The following is an 18677-nucleotide window of genomic DNA, read 5'->3' as shown; positions in this document are numbered from 1 at the left end:
TGTCTGGGACATGTGTGTGGGCGGTCAGTGAATTCATGTTTTTACTTATTATCATGCCCGTTCAAGACTGAGAAGGATACAAATAAAAAAAATAAAGGTATAGAGGGTTAGAAGTATTCTTTAGAGCCCAAATGCAAGACACTGAACACCTCCTACTGCCTATAAGGAGAGCGAGTGTGATTTTTTTTTAAGTGCAGCAATGATCCAACACCTCCTCAATCCCCTCCCTCAGGGCTCTCTCCTCCGGTCCACTGTTGCAGTATCTTGTTGTGCTGGACCATGAGATACCAGCCCATCCCGGAGTATCACAAACAGCCCACAGCACCCCCTCTCTATTTCAAGCCACCTTCATGTTGAAACATTTGCTTCTCCTCACCACCACAGAAAAAGAAAAGCCTCCAGTGTTTCGTGTATTTGCTTTAAATGGAGCTCAAATGACATCACATTGCTGCAGTGCTGCACTGTCCATGAAAGGTGTCAGTCGTTTCCTCTGATATCAAGAATTTGTCCACTGGCCACTTGGCTCTGCTCTGCTCCAGACATCATGGCGTGACCAAATGTATTCTTTTATAGCGGGCTCGTGTTACGCAGGTGGACGCCTGCATGAAGAGTAGAGGCGCATTTTCAAAGGTTGCCTGTTCTCTGGGACACAGCAAGATTTCCTGCCACATCCCGCCCGAAGAAATCGACCGCATTGCTTTGTAGAAAGAGCGGACGGACCAAGTCGTGTATGAAAACTAATTGCTCGCATGGGTACGCATAGTGTTAGAGGAGAAAGAGAGAGAGCGAGAAAAAACAGTATCAGTGCATGGGTGGGATTCCTTCATTGCGCTTCAGATAGGGGAAGTTATGGCAACAAACGTCTACAGTGAAGGTAAATACACGTCAGGAAATTAGGCACGATAAGTGCGCTGTAGTGCTGTAATTAACAGAAACCCGGTGTTGGTGGAGACTTTTCCGACCTTTGCTGTTTTTGATTGACTTGAAGCCCGAATTTGACGCCAACCTTCAACCGTGTGAGGCTTCTTTTTTTTCAGGAGTGCAACCTATCGCTTCAAAAAGAGCCCCATGCTGCAGTTCTCCATCCCGACACCATCTGTACTGCAATTCATCACAGGCGTGAGATTTATTGGAAATTTAATCCATCGTTCCTCCGCGTTACAAACCCGTATGCGGGGGACCTGCTACGACCACGTACTCACGCTTTAACCCATTTGAAGACGGCTCGGACGCAACACTCGGACCCCCCTGAGCTTCTGGATTCAGAGATTTCAACCTAATTATATTCTGCCTGCCTTCGAGCCCTAATCGGATCGTACTGGGATTTTAGGTGGGGTTTTATCCCGATGCAGGTAACTGGGAAGGACTGTCTCTTGTTGATGACACTTAAGCAGCAGATTGTCGCTCATTGGGTCCCTTGGATTTTTGCAGCACAAGCCTGACCAGCGTAACAAGAAGGGTTTTACACCTGAATTTGGAATAAATGAACTCTCGTCGCCATCCGAGTTTCGTTGTGAATTTATCCGCTGAGACAAGTGTGTGGACAGCGAAATCATGTGCATTGGGATCAAGCCTTTGGCTTCTGCTATATTAGTCCCAGTTCCACTTCTGGTAAGTCTCTCAGACTTGGTGAGAAATGTAAATTAGACTTTTGCAGCTGTGACACATACGTGGGTGCAATGTGATCTGGTGTCCAGATCTCTGATGTGCGGCATGGATTGTGCAAACTAAATATAGAATAATAGGCCTCCGGTATCTATCTATCTATCTATCTATCTATCAAATCATTTATGTATCTTGATGCATAATGTGCAAGTCTTTCTAGGCTATTCACAGTAGTCTGCTGGATAATATGGTATAAACCTGTCTGGCAGAGATGTCTTCATGTTACTTGAGATATCCAGTTCTCACGTGGTTGTTAGTGCTGTTATATCTGATAGACTGAGTCCGATGGGCTCACAACAGCTCTGTCATAGGGCTGACAGAGCTCCTAACTGCAATGAAGACGGTTAAACAGTGACACAAGAGTTGAATTCCCACAGACAGAAGCGCGTGTGGAAATGGCCCGGGTGTGTCTGCATCAGCACCACTCAGAGACCAAGAGTTTTCATAAATTAGCAGCAGCTGCTGGAATTCTCCCATCAGGGTAAATTGCACTGATTGCTCAGAGAGTGGACCGTCTTACACTGGAGCCACAGAGCCTGAACCATCAGGAAACTTATAACTGCATTGTTAACTTGCAAGTTTAAAAAACATTCGGCCAGATGATGAATTTGTATAATGAGTAGAGGCCTTTTCAGGATGTGTGCACTGTATATTATTCTACTCCTAACCTTTGTTTTGGCAAATCAGCTAATCAGGTTTAGAAATGATGAAGGGATACAGAAGTACTGATGCAGCATTCTAATGATCTCATGGGCACTGTGAGTGAATTCTGCCTATAATGGTTGCAGCTGGAATTTTCAGCCCCTCTCATCATTTTCCAGTTACTTTATAATCACTGACTTTTTAGACTCAATGGAGTGGCTATCCCAATTTTTGCTTCAGAGGTCAGCATTTGTCCCTGAAATATCTATTTATCACTCAGAGGACATCACTTACAGCTTGCAGGAAAAATGAGAACTCACGATGCCTGCATGGAGGTATAGAGGTTGTAAATCAGTTAGATTGAGGTGGGGTTAAATTGTCAATATCTTTCACTAAAGTCAAGTGAACATTCCTCGTATAGCCCCGCTTAATCCACACAATACCTTCTAAGACTTCCCCTGGGATACATGTAGACATTGGACAGCTGTGTGGCTACATTAGGGCAGGCAGTGAGTGTTACTGCAGCTTGCAGTGCTATTGGAAAACACTGACTGCCAGCTGTATCTATGGTATACACCCTCCTTTAGCATGTATGTTCCTAGATGACAGAGCACCCACCTTTTTCACGGCTGTCAACTGCAGTAAAGTGAAAAAATAACAGTTGTCATAAAGGAATTATACCATAGTCTGACAGATGACTAAAGGCAATAAAATACTGTACTGTATTTGTCATGTAAGGCTTTTATTGTAAGAAGAGCACAAACAGCTGTCTTAAGGGCTTGACTCACTCTTATTGTTTAGTTTGAAGTAAAGATTTAACCCTGTGTTTTTTGGCAAAAAGCAAATTGAAATGATGTTTGGTTAAAACTGTGCATCATACAAGTTTTGACATAAGAGACTTGAGAAGTCTCCTTTATCAGAGGTTAATGAGGTTTCTTCTTTGGAGGGTTGATACCCTTGAGCTTCATAGGATTTGTGATTTGAATTAGCAGTGCATGAAGCAGGGTTCTTATGTATTTAAATGCCTTTTTTACTAGCTGTGTGCGTTGCAGTAAGTGGTGATGATCATGTCTTGTCAGTTTACTTGTCAGCGTGTTGCAGGATGTTACAGCAGAAGCTCAGAGCATTTGCTGTCATGTGTTTGCCTAATGAAATCAGACAGGATGGTCATTATCATTATCATGCATTATTGCCAACACTTCCATGTTCAGCAATGCTAATGCAGGCAGTAAACTGCTGCAGAACAAATTAATATCTCAGCAGGTAATGCCATAAAAAGAAAGTTACAGTGACATGTGTGCTGAGTTTTTTGTTTTTTTTTTATTACTATTTTGCTTTCTAGGTTGCTATATGCAGGCTGAGAGGTTAGATTAATGAGGTCTCTCTGCCTTGCCATTCTGTTGCATTGTGTTACAGCAGCTGCTCATGGTGCTGGTGTCATGTGTTAGCATTATGAAATCAGGACCAGTGGTGGGTTATCAGCCACTGCAGGAATGAGAGCAAACACAAGCTATTGATCTGTATTCAGGACTATAAAAGACTGTATAGGGCAGACATGTATTTGTTCTCTATACAAGGTATATTAAAATAGCCCTTTACAGTGAGTCATGTTCCCAGCTTGACATTTTCAAAATGCACACATTTGCTGAAAAGATTACTTTTTCCAAGATACTCTAAGCTATCAATCGAAGAGTTAAAATAGTGGCGCAAGTAGTGACTTTTGGCATGATTTTAGTCATTTCTTTCCACAGTTATGTACCGTATCATGGAGACATATGATATTGTGGGCTGATTCCAGCATTGACTAACACGTTTTTCGACAAAAAAAATAGCAGTATCGTTACATTTTATTTAAGGAAACAAAGAGCAAGAAAAGTTTTTGGGGATAATATTGTGTATATCTCGAGAGAAATAAATGGTGTCAGAGAGTTAGAGAAAACTCCTCTACCCTCTTGATCATTTTTATTGAAGTTTGGATTTTGCATGCAGAAAAGAACCAGTAAAGAAAAGTACCAATTAAGTTGTTATTGGTCAAAAGAATGAGATAGATGTTTCTCCCAAGGCAAGTCAAGTTATTTAGCACTCGAGATGCATGAAAAAGGTTCGAGAAATGGCATAATTACAACTAGCCACAAAGATCAAAGGAGTAGCCACCAAAGCACTGAAGCAATTAAACTAGAGCTGCTCTTGGATTTTATATTTGAGCGAGTAACAAAGTGACAAAAAAAAGCAGTGGGGCTCTCAAAGGAGGAAACGCAGGTAAATAACATACAGGCCTTGAGATGCATAAAACACTTTTGAACTTTGCGGCATGATGGATTTCAACAGGGAGAAAATACAAGAGCAAAAAAACATATTAAACTTAATGCCCACTGCAGTAAGTTGTTAAACAGCTTTTGGTGCTTATTTTAGATGTATAATTTATTCCATAGACATTACTTCTTTTTTGCTCATCAGCACACGGTGTATTATGCTGCAGTGTGTTGAGGACACAAAACAGGTTTTTGTGCAGAAAGCTGATGTTCCTTCACTACAACAAGGTCCTAACTCCTGGGTTTGTCTGCATGCAAGAAGCAAGATTTAAACACTACCTGTTTGAAGGTGAATGTGACTTTAGTAGCTTAGACGTTTGACCTGTCCAAAATGTACTCTGTGAATCTGCTGTTGCATGCTGGGATGTGTCCCCTGTGATTGTGAAAAGGACAAGCAGCACATATAGTCTCTTATTTGCTAAGTTAGTTTTTTTTTTTTTTTTACTTTAGTTGTGTGACTAAAAATACATCACAATCAAAAGTTAGTAGATTGAATTTGAAAAAAAAAAGTCCTTTAAAAGCAGAGCAGGTGAAAACTGGCTAAAGCATTTCAAAAGCTCAATTTAAAGGTGCAAAAGTCAGAGTAGCAAGACTTTGTAGCTTTTGCACTTGGTCATTTTTGATATCTCTTAAGAGCATTTGTATTCTGACTTGGTAACCTTTGGAAGTCATGATTGCGGAAATTCTCGTTTTACCCTGAAGGCTTTTAGCCTCTCGCATCTGCGTAGTAAGTCTCAATAAGAAGAGCTGTCATTTATTGTCAAGGAGTGTGAATCTGTGTCTGCAGTGCACTTGTTAACATTGCCGATGTTTTTTTTCTGACAAATAACTGATGAAAAGGGTAAGTACGAGAGGCTCTGGTTGTTAAAGACTGACCTGCTTTGTGCTCTGTAACATGCAAAATGTAGTAACAAGGTGCAAGGGAGAAGATACTGTGGGTTGTGATATAGAGGGAAGCAGTGGATAGTCATTTTGAGGGCGGCTAACTGTCTAGCAGAGGCATACAGATTCATAAAAGAATTCATAAGGTGGTGAGAGAGCCAATTCCTTCAGGAATATTGTGGATGAATATGGTCAAGCTGATCCCAGTGGTATGCAGCAGTTATAATCCAAGCATAGCATATTCCACCTGTCTGGAGCAGCCAAATCCTTCAATTGGAAAAATGCTTATAACCTACTATGGAGCTGTTTACCTGAAGGTGACATTGATTTAGATAATGCTTTCAGCAGCTGCATCTGGTCCTATTGATCAATATCTTCTACTAGAACAGCATTTCACTTTGGCTCTCTTGAGCAAGCCAATTAAGGGAGCTACATGCTCTCATACAGAATTTGAAATGTGCACAAACACTATCATCCCCACAGTGCCATTAAATAATGCATAAGGACAATATATTATTGTGCTGTGCCTACTAACACAGGTCTTGCTGGTCCTGTTAAGACTTTCTCCTCTGAACTCAGAAACACTGGCCAAAATTTAGTGCCTTTAATGCACTATTCAATCTTGACCGATGATGCATTAGGAAAAAGACGAATTACTCCTCCCGAATATGCCACTGTGATGAGAGATCATTCGCTGCTTACTTATTGATTTGTTTGTCAGAAAGTCGTATGGTGTGCTCTTCATCAGCCTGCACCAGCCTCACTGGAGATGTGTGGCTGTGCTGCCTATTAAAGGCTGGAACACTACAAAAGCATTAACTGTTCTGGTGAAGTGATCGGTTAAGAGCCAGTGCAACAAAACAAGGATTCTGTGAAAAATATCTTGTCACTGACCATATTTTCTTCTAGTTGTCTTTTCCAAGTTTCTTTGCATGCTGTTCCAGGACAGATGTGGGTGGTGAATAAGGTTCTCTTCATGCGCTTTGATAATGTGCAAAATAAGAAATAGCATAAATCTAGTTTCTTTCATTTCCCCCCCTTTTTAATACTTAAAGTGCTTTCTGAGTTTTGAGAGATTTACGGTCACACATCTTGATTTCATGCTTTAATAGCTGACAAACAACAGCAGAAAAATCCAGCTCACCTTGACTAAATCTCTTCTTAGTCTTGTTGTCTGCAAGCAGAAATTCACAGGACTATTGCTGCATCTAACTAGGAGAGATCATCAAACAAAAGCACTGCTTAAACGAGATGGAAACTATATTAGCTCAAAGAAACAGCAGCAGCAGCAGAACATCACGAATTTGGCCTGACTCCATGAAATAAGTTTTACTTTGCTGCACGCTTTGGTGAATGTGTTATTTGATATTTATTTAATATGCACACACGATCCACAAACTGATAATTTACCGCCTTGGGCTTTTTGTGTGAAACAAAAAATCAACGTAGCAGGTTTTTTTTCAAGGTGTGGTGCACTATATTTGTGTAAAACTGCAGCTTATTGCTGTTTAAATCTTTGAGATCCTTGAAAGCTTTATAACGCTGAAATACAGAGAGCATTCCCAGCAGAATAGATTGAATGTACAGCAAGGCAGAATTGCTGCCCAAATAATTATTGATCATTGGTTTCTGAGAGTTTCCTTATGTTGTTTGTAGGTTAAATATTTACAATACCTGCTTTTATGTCTGACTTTTTTTATTTATTTATGTGCCTTTAAAAACGAACTGTCAAGAATGTGCGAAAGAAAGACTTATCATAGTCTGCTTTCTAAAGTTTCTGCGCAGTGTGGTCGATTTATTTGGCCCTGCTTTTCTTCAAGTAAGCAGTATAACACTTTGATCATCACATTGTTGCACATACATGAGCAGAAGGACAGTTAAATAGTGTCTTGCTGACACCGAGTGTAATCTCTAGCCGAGGACATCTATTCCTCAAACCAACATTATGGGATCTTTCCATCCTTTCCAAATTATTCACTGAAGTTCACCTGTTAATTACAAGACGATTTGCTGCTGTACTGATTCCAACAGAGAGTTATTTTCAGCAACTTAATTTTGGTAATCCTCATGTGCTCCTTTCTTGTGACTGATTTTTCTATCTCTGGAAGATACCCAGCTTTTCCCATGAAACCAAATGACTGTTTAGTGGGCCATTTAAAGCCTGCAGAGCATTAAATCTTCACGTGTCACATGCATTCATGTGTTGCATGTACTAGATGATTGATCCTGCTGTGTGTAGCACAGAATAGCATATTGTAATTTACATGGTATAGTGCTAGGGTTTTTTTGTTGTTGGGTGAATCAGCACCAATTCTGTCTTTCTGTGGTTACAGCTATCTGCTATTTGTCAGGAGCAGATGTTAGGCATGCCTTACAAGGTAAAACTAAAGCAGTACTCAAGCAAGTTATATATGTAGGCTAAAGAATAAAAACATAAACTTGTGACTGAGAATTGACGCATATACAACATACAATACAATATACATAAAACGCACATTGTCCATTATTTTATGCAAAAAAAATATCAGTTGACCCTAACTCTGTTTAATAATAGAAGATGACATGTTTTGTTCTCTTTGTATCAAACTGTGACTTTAAATCCCACTAGTGCCACAATTGAACATTTTACAAACAGTGTGCAAAACAGTTTTTTTCTGAAAAGCCTTTTTTCCCCGGTTGTTTTCGAAGATATTTCTGAAGCGGTTCCACCATCATTCACAATTAATTTTTGTTTTATGCAGCTGAGAACAGATCCTCTACCTCCTTTTTCTTTGATCATTTCATTTTCAGAAAAGGGCTCAACACTGCACTCAAAAATCAAACATTTTCTAGTAGGCATTCAGATTCTTGTGAGTTTACCTCATTCTGTCACATTCCCGAGTATAATTTGGGAGTTCTTTGACCATTTATTGGTCCTAGTATTTTACTTTGAATTTAAACCATATGATGATTGTATAAAGCTTTAGTAATTCCTCCAAATGCCCCAAAATGTTTATAAATGTTTGTGCCTGTTGTCTAGATACTCTTCCATTTATCCTTGGCGTCTCTGCCACTCTAGTGTATTAACCTGCTTTTGTTTATTTGTACATATTGACATGACTAACTTTGGATAGTGATTCTTGAGACTATAAACACAACAGTAGTAAGTTTTACTCATCCCATAGTAATCTTTCGGAAAACCAAAACTTGCATCTGTGGAAAAGTTAAAAAAATAAATAAAAAGAAAAATAACAAAGAGTATTTCTGTCAAAACCTTTTCAAGGACATTTCTATCCTTTAGTAGGGCACTAAGAGTACCTCAAAGAATTTTATTTCTTTTGGAACAAAGCCTCATCTTAAGTGGCTCAAGTGTACGCTTCCTTTGCATAGTTACCGCTAAACAAAGTGCAGCTCAGCCAAATATAGTATAGAACAGCCTATAACAGCACAATCTTTGTGTTTAAGGTTTGTGGAAGGACAACTTATTATAGGTGTCAGGGGTTAAAGTGGAATTTATGCCAGGATGCTCTTTGGCGTAAGACCAAAAAGCAGCAGTGACAGGCAAAATATTTGCACATAAAAAGGCCTCCCGTTGAACCAAAGAGTATCTATGCTTTAAAGAATAATCCTCTGAATGTGACTGTAAGAATAGTGGAGTCCAGTCATTAAAAAAACACAAACATCTAAAGGAAATTCATTTAAATTCAGTCTTATTTTAAATACACTCAGACATTAATGATGTTATTTATTGGAAATGATCAAACTGACTAATTTTAATTGCTTTCACATTCTGCAATTTTGACCTGAATTGGAGACTGACATGAAGCTCAACCTAATATATTGCTAGCTTATTTCAAATAGGCCAACGACGTGTTTGAAAAATAGTAAAAATCAACATTTATGTTGTTCCGGAAGAATATGTGACCTTTTGATATTGAGTTATGAAACAAAAAGAGGTATATGTCCCTGCCCTATTTCTCTCGCTGCCTTGTCGTCCATTTATCAATATGTTATTTGGAGGAATAAGATCTGAAAGATTCGATCACCCTGTCCTACTGGCAATAACCAATACCACTGTCATTGGGGCCAAATAGGGGAAGGATAAATGTGCACCCCATTAAGGTAGTGTTGACTGCCCTCCATAATGCATGCTGTATGGACCAAATACAAAAAAAACCACAACAACAGTGCTGTCTCACTAATGCCAGTGAGAGAGAAACCCACACATACACTGAGGAATATTTTCCTACTTTCATGTAGAGAAAGAAGGTAGGCCATATCAGCAGGAGAACCTTGTTCACATGCAATGACTTATTTAGCTGTAATTAAATCGTAATTAGTGGCCATATGTGGAGGGATATCAGCTGAAAAGCTAACAAGTCATAACAGTTGCTGTGTTGTTGTTTTTTAAAACTTGTTTTCCTCTGGCCTGTAGTTGTAGGAACTTCTCCCTTTGTTTTTAAATGTGTGTAAAATGGCTCACCTGCTTCTCCCCATTCCTCACTGTTCACACACAGAGTGCAGTCTTTCACTGACAAAGACAGACGCCCATTGAAAAAAAAAAAAGGGGTTAGGAGAGGAGATAAAGTAGTGCACGTGCACATTCATTTCAAAGGTTGCAGTGTTGCACGAATTAGTGCGCGTGTGCAAGTTCCCACACATGAGTGTTGGTTAAATGTGGAAATACTGACATGAGACCAGAGTGAGGCTGATTACATTTATGAATGTAAAAATAACAACAATATTCACTATATTAACAATAATGGCCAAACAAGGGGCGATAAGAGCAATCACTCTCACTATTTTTGATCCTTGAAATCATCAAGCCTAGCTACAACACCCAGCTCAAATAACCTCTGGATATAATAACTTTTATTATTAACCTTTGCTCACCTTATTTTTATCTCTTTTTTTTTTCATTAAAGCTCTTAACAGTAAATCTAGTGTGTTTTGGGGGCAAACTGTTATCAGAACAGTTGACAACAAAACTTAACTAATAGTAAAGAGCCAGTCAAAGGAAACATTAACAGACAAGACTCAAAATATAGTCTTTTTGGCCAAAATTGTGGCATGCTTGTGGCACTTCTTCCCATCTACCTGCTACCGGGGGAAACACTTCAGGAACACTTGGGTTGTTTCATGCGTCAGGGACAAACAACATCGATTTGATGGCTTAGTTGGAGGTGTTGTTGGTCTACCCCGTTCATTGAGTGGCAAGCAGCGGGGGGTGTTTGCACATGTGCAGTATTGTTGTTGGGATTGTTACTAAGATGGAGACTGCATTGTTTGACAGAAAAAAATAGATGTATTGTAATTTTGTCCAAAGATGTTGTGGTTATAAAAACATGATCAGGATTAATGACTTTAATTAAAATTTCCAGAGTCCACAAAGTGTTTTTAGGAAAGCCCCAGTTGACTTACTGTTTCTTTTAACTATAAAGTGTGAATGTCTGTTGTGGCCTATATAACTTAAAATTTGTTCAAGGTAATGAGTTGAATCTAGCAAATCTAGCACATTGCTTGGACACTTGTAGTCACCTCAGTGCTGGGATGATCAGGCTCTGCCACTTGTCTTTATCTGACCAGATGATGTTGTAATAAATATGAGTGATGTACTCAGACAAAGGCTTTTCTTTCACTAAATATGTGCAGGGACTGATTTTTATTAATGGCAATATTGCACGCAAATCCTGCTTTCTTAAAATATTAATATATTTCTGGAGTCATGATAAATCATAGCACTACCAGTGGACTAGTAGTGTGGTTTTTTTTTTTTATGTTTTTTTTTATGCTTACATAAGATGTATCAGCTGAAGGATGGGTCATTTGCGTGCCATTTTCTCAATTCAGTGTTTTGTGATGCAGGGAATCATTTGTAAGGGCCTGCACTCAGGGCAGGTGGGTGACATTGACTTACATGAGATGTGAAGTGGAAAAACAAAAGCTACACCAACTCAAACTTCACTGTTGGGCGAAAAACAGCAGTTGAATCACAGTCTCAACCCTCAGCCTGTCTGTCTGTCAAGATGCATTGAGACATGCCAACCGAACTCGTGTCAGAGAAAACAGTGCCCGGTAGAAGGTCAGCTGTATATCATGTTCATATGAGCGGCACTGAGACGTGAAACACGATGAAAGCTTTATGGTTTGATAACGACATCAATATACTATGTAGCAAAAATACCAAACAAACCAGCCCAGTAATGGAAAGTGATAATGTTCAAGAGTGATTATCTTCCATCTGGCAGTAGCTGTGTGCTTTAGGTCTTTCGGAGCCATCCGTGCATGCAGTTATTGATGATGCCCTTAGACGGGCTTCACCAAGATCAGTTGATTAGATTGGTTTGACAAACTACTTTATCCGTTGTGGGACTTGATAGATGATGACTGGATGTAGTCTTTGTTAGCTAGGTGTCTATTGACTAAAAGGACTCCATTTATGGTGGCCAAGATCAGTGCTGTAGGACATTTATAAAGTGTGTCAGCCTTCTTCTGGATTTTTGAATGGATGAATGGTTAAAGACTGCAGTCCTATCATCCATATTTGAACTGTACTGTAAAGACTTGACCTCAGGTTCACCATTCTGCATGAATGCACGCTTCAGAGTTTCCGAACACTTTTTACTGCAGAGTGAGTGGTTTTGCTTAGGAGACCTCAGTGGTAGTGAAAACTTTATTCAATAACTTATGTTGTCATTTCTTTACTCTGATCTGAACACTATGTCGATTTGTCTCACAGTTTGTTTGTACAATCTTCTAAGGATGCAGGGCTTTTGTGTGGTCAAAAAAGATGCAGCATCGAAATCATCCTTTTCTTCTGCTGATAGGTTTATATGATATTTATTGTCTTGCAAGACAATAATGTCTTTTCGAGCTGGACAGCAAAAACAAACAAAAAGAAAAACACCCAACACGAAAGACGAAATAAAGAAAAGAAAATCTAACTTTTCAGCTTCCAGGAGTCTACAGTGATGAGACTTTTCTCCAAGGTACTTGGCTTAACATGATATGATATACTGTAAAGACAAACAGTCCTTTCAAATGTTTGCAGAAAAATTGCAAATAACTGTTTAGCCTTTTACATATGAGTGGAGTATTTGCATGCTTCTTATCTTGCATTGTTCAGCAAAACTTGAGGCCTTTTGTCCCTCCCCTATATTGAAAGCAATTGCTGATTGATCAGTCAGTGACTGAGGGCTGCTTTGTTCTTATAAAATGTGCATGGAAAAATCACACTCAGGCTCTAGTCAGCTTGTTTTTCCAGTTGATCAACTTTGTCAATCATTTTGGCTCTAAATGAAGTTACTAACACAAAAGAAATTAACCAGATCTTTCTAATAAGAAGTTGCTTATGTGGTGCTGAAAATAATTTTACTGATTATTGAAAAACTCTTCTTCTTTTATATCAAGAAGTTATACAAATATCTATTGTTAATGGCAAATAGGTTTGAAATCTTTGTTCTTATGCCAAACCAAGGAACGGCTCAGTTCCTTTTTCAGTATAGTCTTAATTATCATAGCTGCAACTTCGGAAAGTAGACACTGAGACATCTGTCTCTCTAGTTTTAATAGCTTTGGAAAGATCATGAATCGCAAGAAAAAGATTGTCCTACAGAGGTAATATCACATGAATTTAAGGATTATGTTGCTGTTGGTGTATCTATTTTTTAATCATCCTTTTTAATTTAACCTTTATTTAACCAGGAAGATCACAATGAGATTAAAAACCTCTTTTTCAAGGGAGACCTGGCCAAGATAGGCAGCAGCAAGTATCTCACATTTGCAACAATTACACAATTAAAAACAGGCAACAACATCACACACAAAAAAAGAAAATAATAAAATTTGATTTGGGAATATTTAGTGGTTAAGCTAAAAAAAAAAAAAAGTCAATATCAGCAACAACTGTCGTCTCGGTTTGGCCTCTGTAACCTTCCCTTGCTCAGGTAAAGCTTCTGTATATGACACAAATCCAGTGCAGTGGTGAAATGCTGCATGTTAATATGATGGAAGGAGAAAGCTAAAATGCCCATTCCTTTGTTTCATACTTTGTTTATTTTGCTGGATGATTGGGTGCTGCTTTGTGCTTAGTGCGTGTCTCAGAGGAAATAAAGCTCCATTTCAGGATGAAAAAGAGATAACGTCTAAGAAATCCTCAAACTGAAAGAGCTCATGGCATTCGCTCAGTAATAGCAGATGGATACCCCTTTGATCCACGGTTAGGCAGGAAAAGTCGATTGAGTGACTGTGATAAGACGTTCAGCAGTTAAGCACTTCTATTGTATCTTGACTTGACTGTATTTAGAGTACACGGGCATTTTTCTAACACTCTTGTTTAAATAGGGGATCAAAATGGAATTACAACGTAAAGTACATATATACTCATTGTCCAGTTTTTATTTGAAGTTTCTCTACTCTTCTTTTTCTCTTTAGAAATATCTCAAATTATTGTGTTATAGAGTCAGCAAGGTGCTGAAGAAGCACTTCTCAAAGAACACACTGAAATTGAGGAGTCTGAGATAATGTGAGCTTTGTGACAGGAGTGCCATCCTGCTAAAAGTACCGATTAGAAAATGTTTCCCCTTAAATGTCCTAATCTGTGAGGTACCATTTTCTTAGCAGTACGAAATAGGAAAACTGTTGCCTTAATATTTCTGGTATTAGGAGAAGAGCAGATAGTGTGAGAACTTATCATTACTCTGGTTTTATATAATTTAGCTCTGTTCCTGTTTAATGTGGGGCTTTGGTAGCAATCTTTAGTTTGCACTAAGAGGCCCAAAGTGTGCCAACAAGGTAGATATTAGATTAAGCTAAATTCCAACTTTACTATCTGAATACTGAATCACATTTGTTTAGTTTTTTGTCCACTGTCCAATTTTGTTTTGCTTATACACAGCATAATCTCAGTGTTAAGCTGACAGTTATGGTACCCAGTGTAGTTTTCTGCAGCTGAAGACTGGTTATTTGAGTTACTGTTGGTTTTCTATCTCCAAACAGCCTAGCCATTCTTTTATGTCCTGTGCCATCAACACTGCATTTTTTTTTTTTTAGCAGTTTTTTCCCTTTTTTACACCGTTCCCACAACACCTTGTGATGGCTGTGTGTGAAAATCCCATCTGAGCAGCAGTTTTCGAAATAGGAAAAACCAGTTACTGCACAGTCAAAGTCACTTACAGCTTTTTTTTCACCGCTATTCTAATGCTGGTTTGAGTTTTAGCAGATACTCTTGAGCTTAATTGTGTAAAAACATGAATCGCATGTATCACATTACCGAGAAGATTTGAGAGGACCGTGTCTTCATCTGAAATGCGGAGTACGTTAAAACCTTTAACGGTCAGGTTCAATCATGAAATTACAGAATTCCTCATGAATATCTTTATTGCTGTGAAAGACTTTGAATTTTGACATGTCAGTAATTTTGAGATTAGACAGCCGAACAAGTGAGATGCTTGGCAGCTGGCTGTCACTTGTGCAGCTCTGTTGGAACTGACTTCATTATATTAGACGGTGAAATCTGCTGTGTATTGTACAGCCTTCAGTGGCTTTCCATGTAATCGTAACAAATAAGCACCAGATCGTTCAGTTTAAAATCATACATTAAAGAAATCGTAGAGGTTATAATGCTGATGTCCACAGAATTCACTTATAGTGTGACCTGATAAAGATATTTTTTAGTCTGCTTGAAAAACTACAAAACTCCTATTGGAATATTGTGAGAAGCCAGAGCTTTGAGCAGATTTCTTTCCTGAAACTCCCCAATCACTTGAGCTTGTTGACAATGCCATTTGCTTTTTCACTTGTGTTGCATTGTGGCGCACCTTCTCCGTTTCCCTTCCTTTGTAAGCTTGTTGATAAGACACGTTGGTCTTATTTGTTGTGTTGCCATGGCTGCAAACATCTCTCAAACCTATTAGGTATTCGTGGCATCCTGGTGGCTCAGCTGGATAAAGTGTGTGTCATGTAATCATCATATAGTGTGCTGGAGTGCAGCAAAATCACTACGATACATATATCTTTTATACTTTTCTTTCTGTCCATTCTTTTCCACTATATTTTAAACATAAAATGTTGCAAGTGGAAGTTGACCATATATGGAAAAAAGGCTTATTGTAGCAAACGCTGTAAGGCCTTTCAAAGAAGGTAATGCGTTGGCAAACCGTGACACTTTAAATCAGCCATCCTTTTCAATTAAATATGCAATAAAGAGACTTGAAGGTATAAAAAAAGTCTTCTCAAAACAGATGCACCCTTGTGTTTGACTTGAGGGGTACTGTTTCTCTCAGCATGGTTCTCGTCTAATCGGATGCCTAACATATGGCTGATGAGCCTACAGCACATTCTGATCCAAGCACACTTAATAGGTTCCAAATGATTTGGCTCTAGGTAAAATACCTTGTGTGGTAGCGAGGCCTATTACGCTGTAGATCACTTGATACAAACAGAGTTCTACTGTGGCACTGACGGTCCCTCCCACAGCCTCGCACTATAATGTTTCTGCTTAGTCAGTGAACACTTGCATCATCCTTACTGTTCATTTAGGTAACTTGATATTTTTAAAATTCAAGAACTGTGAATAGATTAATGAATTGGTTAATGTTAAACTAAGACTGAGCAGTACTGGAAATTCAGCAGTTGAGTGGGACAGCTTCAACAGCTAGGCAAAATTTTAGGCTCCAGAACTTAAGTGCAGATGCCCTGAAAAAAAAACCATCCAAGTGTAGTCACTGCACTATGTCTGTGCGGATTTGTGTATTGGTCTTATTATCAATACATTTTATTAGAGTACAGTGCATTTAATAGCCTGTCTGCCATTTTCTTCCTGCATTCATTTTATAAGCAGCACCACCATGGGGCATTAAGTAGTGGCTCTTTTAAATCAAACTGGTGCCAGAAAGTCTGCATGTTTTAATAAAAATATAATTATTTTCAATATTTGGTGCCAGTGTATTAATGATGTGTATCAAGAGGAAACCATATGATCAATTGCCGCGTGGATATACCGTCCCGCCCGTACTTGACAGGTAGGTTGTTCCAAGCATCTTCGACAGATTGTGACAGTTGTCTGGATTAAATCTGTCTCAGTTCCGTCTCCATGCTGTCAATATCAGGGCTCCACGAGACCCATGCCATCTGCTGCGGGACCTCTTGTTCGTCTTGTTACTGAATATGACTCCGGGTCTATATCTGGGGTTGCTACCGTGCTGCAGTATGAATTGGAGCCTGATCAGATGGTGTTGTGTGATGGATATGAATCTAAATAGCCAAAGTGTCTGAAATATCTCTGTAATGTAATGTGATTTTGTTGATGTAAAATCTGCCGCATGTTGATGTTGTTACTGACAGAAGGCAGGTGTGTGCAAGAACCTGTAAACTAAACCAAAGGAACGCAAGTCTCGTAATATTCAGGCCTAATTCAAAGCTGCAAAAACGAAGGAAATGATGGAGAGCTTTCAAAATCATGTTTGAAATAATTTTTTTCGGTTTTGAGTCCTACATAATTTAGCTCAGCTCAGACATTATTACCATCATTTGCCTTCAGAAAACTGAATCGTCTTACACAATGCATATAATGAATGCACTGTTCTGATGCACAGCAAAGAAAGGGGATTTTTTTTTTGTCACTCTTTGGTTTTTTGCATAGTATTTGCATCTAATTTGGCTGGCATCACCATAATTTTTATACATATTATGTATATTCATACAAAGTGGTATCTTACTTATACCTAATTTACACCCCATGCACTGCGGCTTTCACCACTTTCCTACTGCCCCCGACGTTAGAATACGAGTACAGATGAAGTTCATTATGATTCCAATAGAAAGGTCTACCTGACTGTTATTCAAATCCATGATTATCTTCCCTGTATGATTTTGTCTTTGTTAGTAACTCTGTCAGTTGTGTTGCATTAGATTACTGTAGAATTTTACACAGACAATTATGTTTACTTTGCGCAACAGTGAACCTCAAAGGTGCTCCAATAGTCTTTCATAAATTAGGTTTTAGGTAATATGCTAATAACCAAAATGAAATTATAAAGTTGTCAGTATGGCAGGTGATGAAGTGGCTCAGCGAGCATTTTTCATACATGGGAAAATCAATGCAGATGTACCAGGAAAAAGAAGCTCGAGCAGGCTTTAGAATATAAATGCAATGAGGTATCTTTGCTGATGGTATGCTGTTACAGACCCATTTGTTATTTTGAAGCTTAGATGCAAGTGTATTTCAGCTGACGAGGAGAATTTCGATCAACTATTTATTTTATTATAAACACAGCACATGCGAAACTTTGAGAAAAAAATCCAGTAACATGTTTTGCTCGTTATAGTGTATTACTGTTTTATCTAACATATTTACAGTCTTCACAAACTCGTAATAACTCCAAAATGATTTGCACAGCGAACCCATTTTCTGGTTTGAGTGAGCAACATAACTGAGCAGCACAATCAAAGAAGGTTTTGACTTTGAAGTAACTAAATTAAAATGACAAAAGCACACGGGGAAGCCATATTAAGATGAATAACAATTAACAGTGTGAGTCAGCTCTTTGCAGACAGAAGCCAGCTCTGAATTAGAAGACATACAAGAAATAACTGAAGGATGAAGATATAGTTACAAGACAGTTTAAGCACACAAAATATTGTGATTGACAAAAGCCCTATGTGAGACAACCTGTAGACTAATAAGCATATTGACACTTTTGTCGGGAGCAATCCACATACAATACGTTCCTGCAGTTTTTTTTGCTTTTCTTTACTAGGTAATTACACAGCTTCCATGTGTTGCACTGCCCAATTGCCAAATTTATGGTGCTAGGTTCTCATCCCTGGCTGCGTTCCATGAGACGGAGGTTGTCTCTGAATAATTAGCTCAATTTGAGCTTACTCGTTAAGGAGCTTAGGAGTGCTATGAGCTAAAGTATAAGCCGGCTTAGCGAGGTAAGTCTTGTACACTAACTATTGACCATATGTTCTTGTGGTACACGGATACATTTTCAGACTCTTCAATAGGTGGTTTGCTGTGGCCTGATCACCCATTGGATTGAGGTGCTTTCTGAAATTTAAAATTCCACAGACATACCAGGTACCAATCAAAAGGGCTGAACTGTCACCCACTACTCCTGGAAGTATTCCAACTTCCACATCCTATAAGAGCCTGAAATAATTTTGGTCCTGTAGGAGTAGTGGTTGGGATTAACA

At 38.7% G+C, this 18677-nt stretch overlaps 1 protein-coding gene across 1 annotated transcript in view; it reads left to right on the top strand.

The window, feature by feature from the left end:
- Positions 1 to 403: 403 nt before the first annotated feature.
- lrfn1 (leucine rich repeat and fibronectin type III domain containing 1) overlaps positions 404 to 18677 on the top strand; it is a 141424-nt gene continuing 123150 nt past the window's right edge. The window contains exon 1 of the mRNA XM_085430402.1: positions 404 to 1611. The gene's annotated coding sequence lies outside the window, so the exon portion shown is untranslated. The remainder of the gene's footprint in view (positions 1612 to 18677) is intronic.

This window comes from Copadichromis virginalis, linkage group LG14, assembly GCF_057382275.1.
Source record: "Copadichromis virginalis isolate Kocher_CV1m ecotype Utaka linkage group LG14, C_Virginalis_male_GT1.1, whole genome shotgun sequence".
Classification (NCBI taxonomy): Eukaryota; Metazoa; Chordata; class Actinopteri; order Cichliformes; family Cichlidae; genus Copadichromis; species Copadichromis virginalis.
Note: the sequence above shows the minus strand (reverse complement) of the source record. Positions and strands in the feature narration are given on the sequence as shown.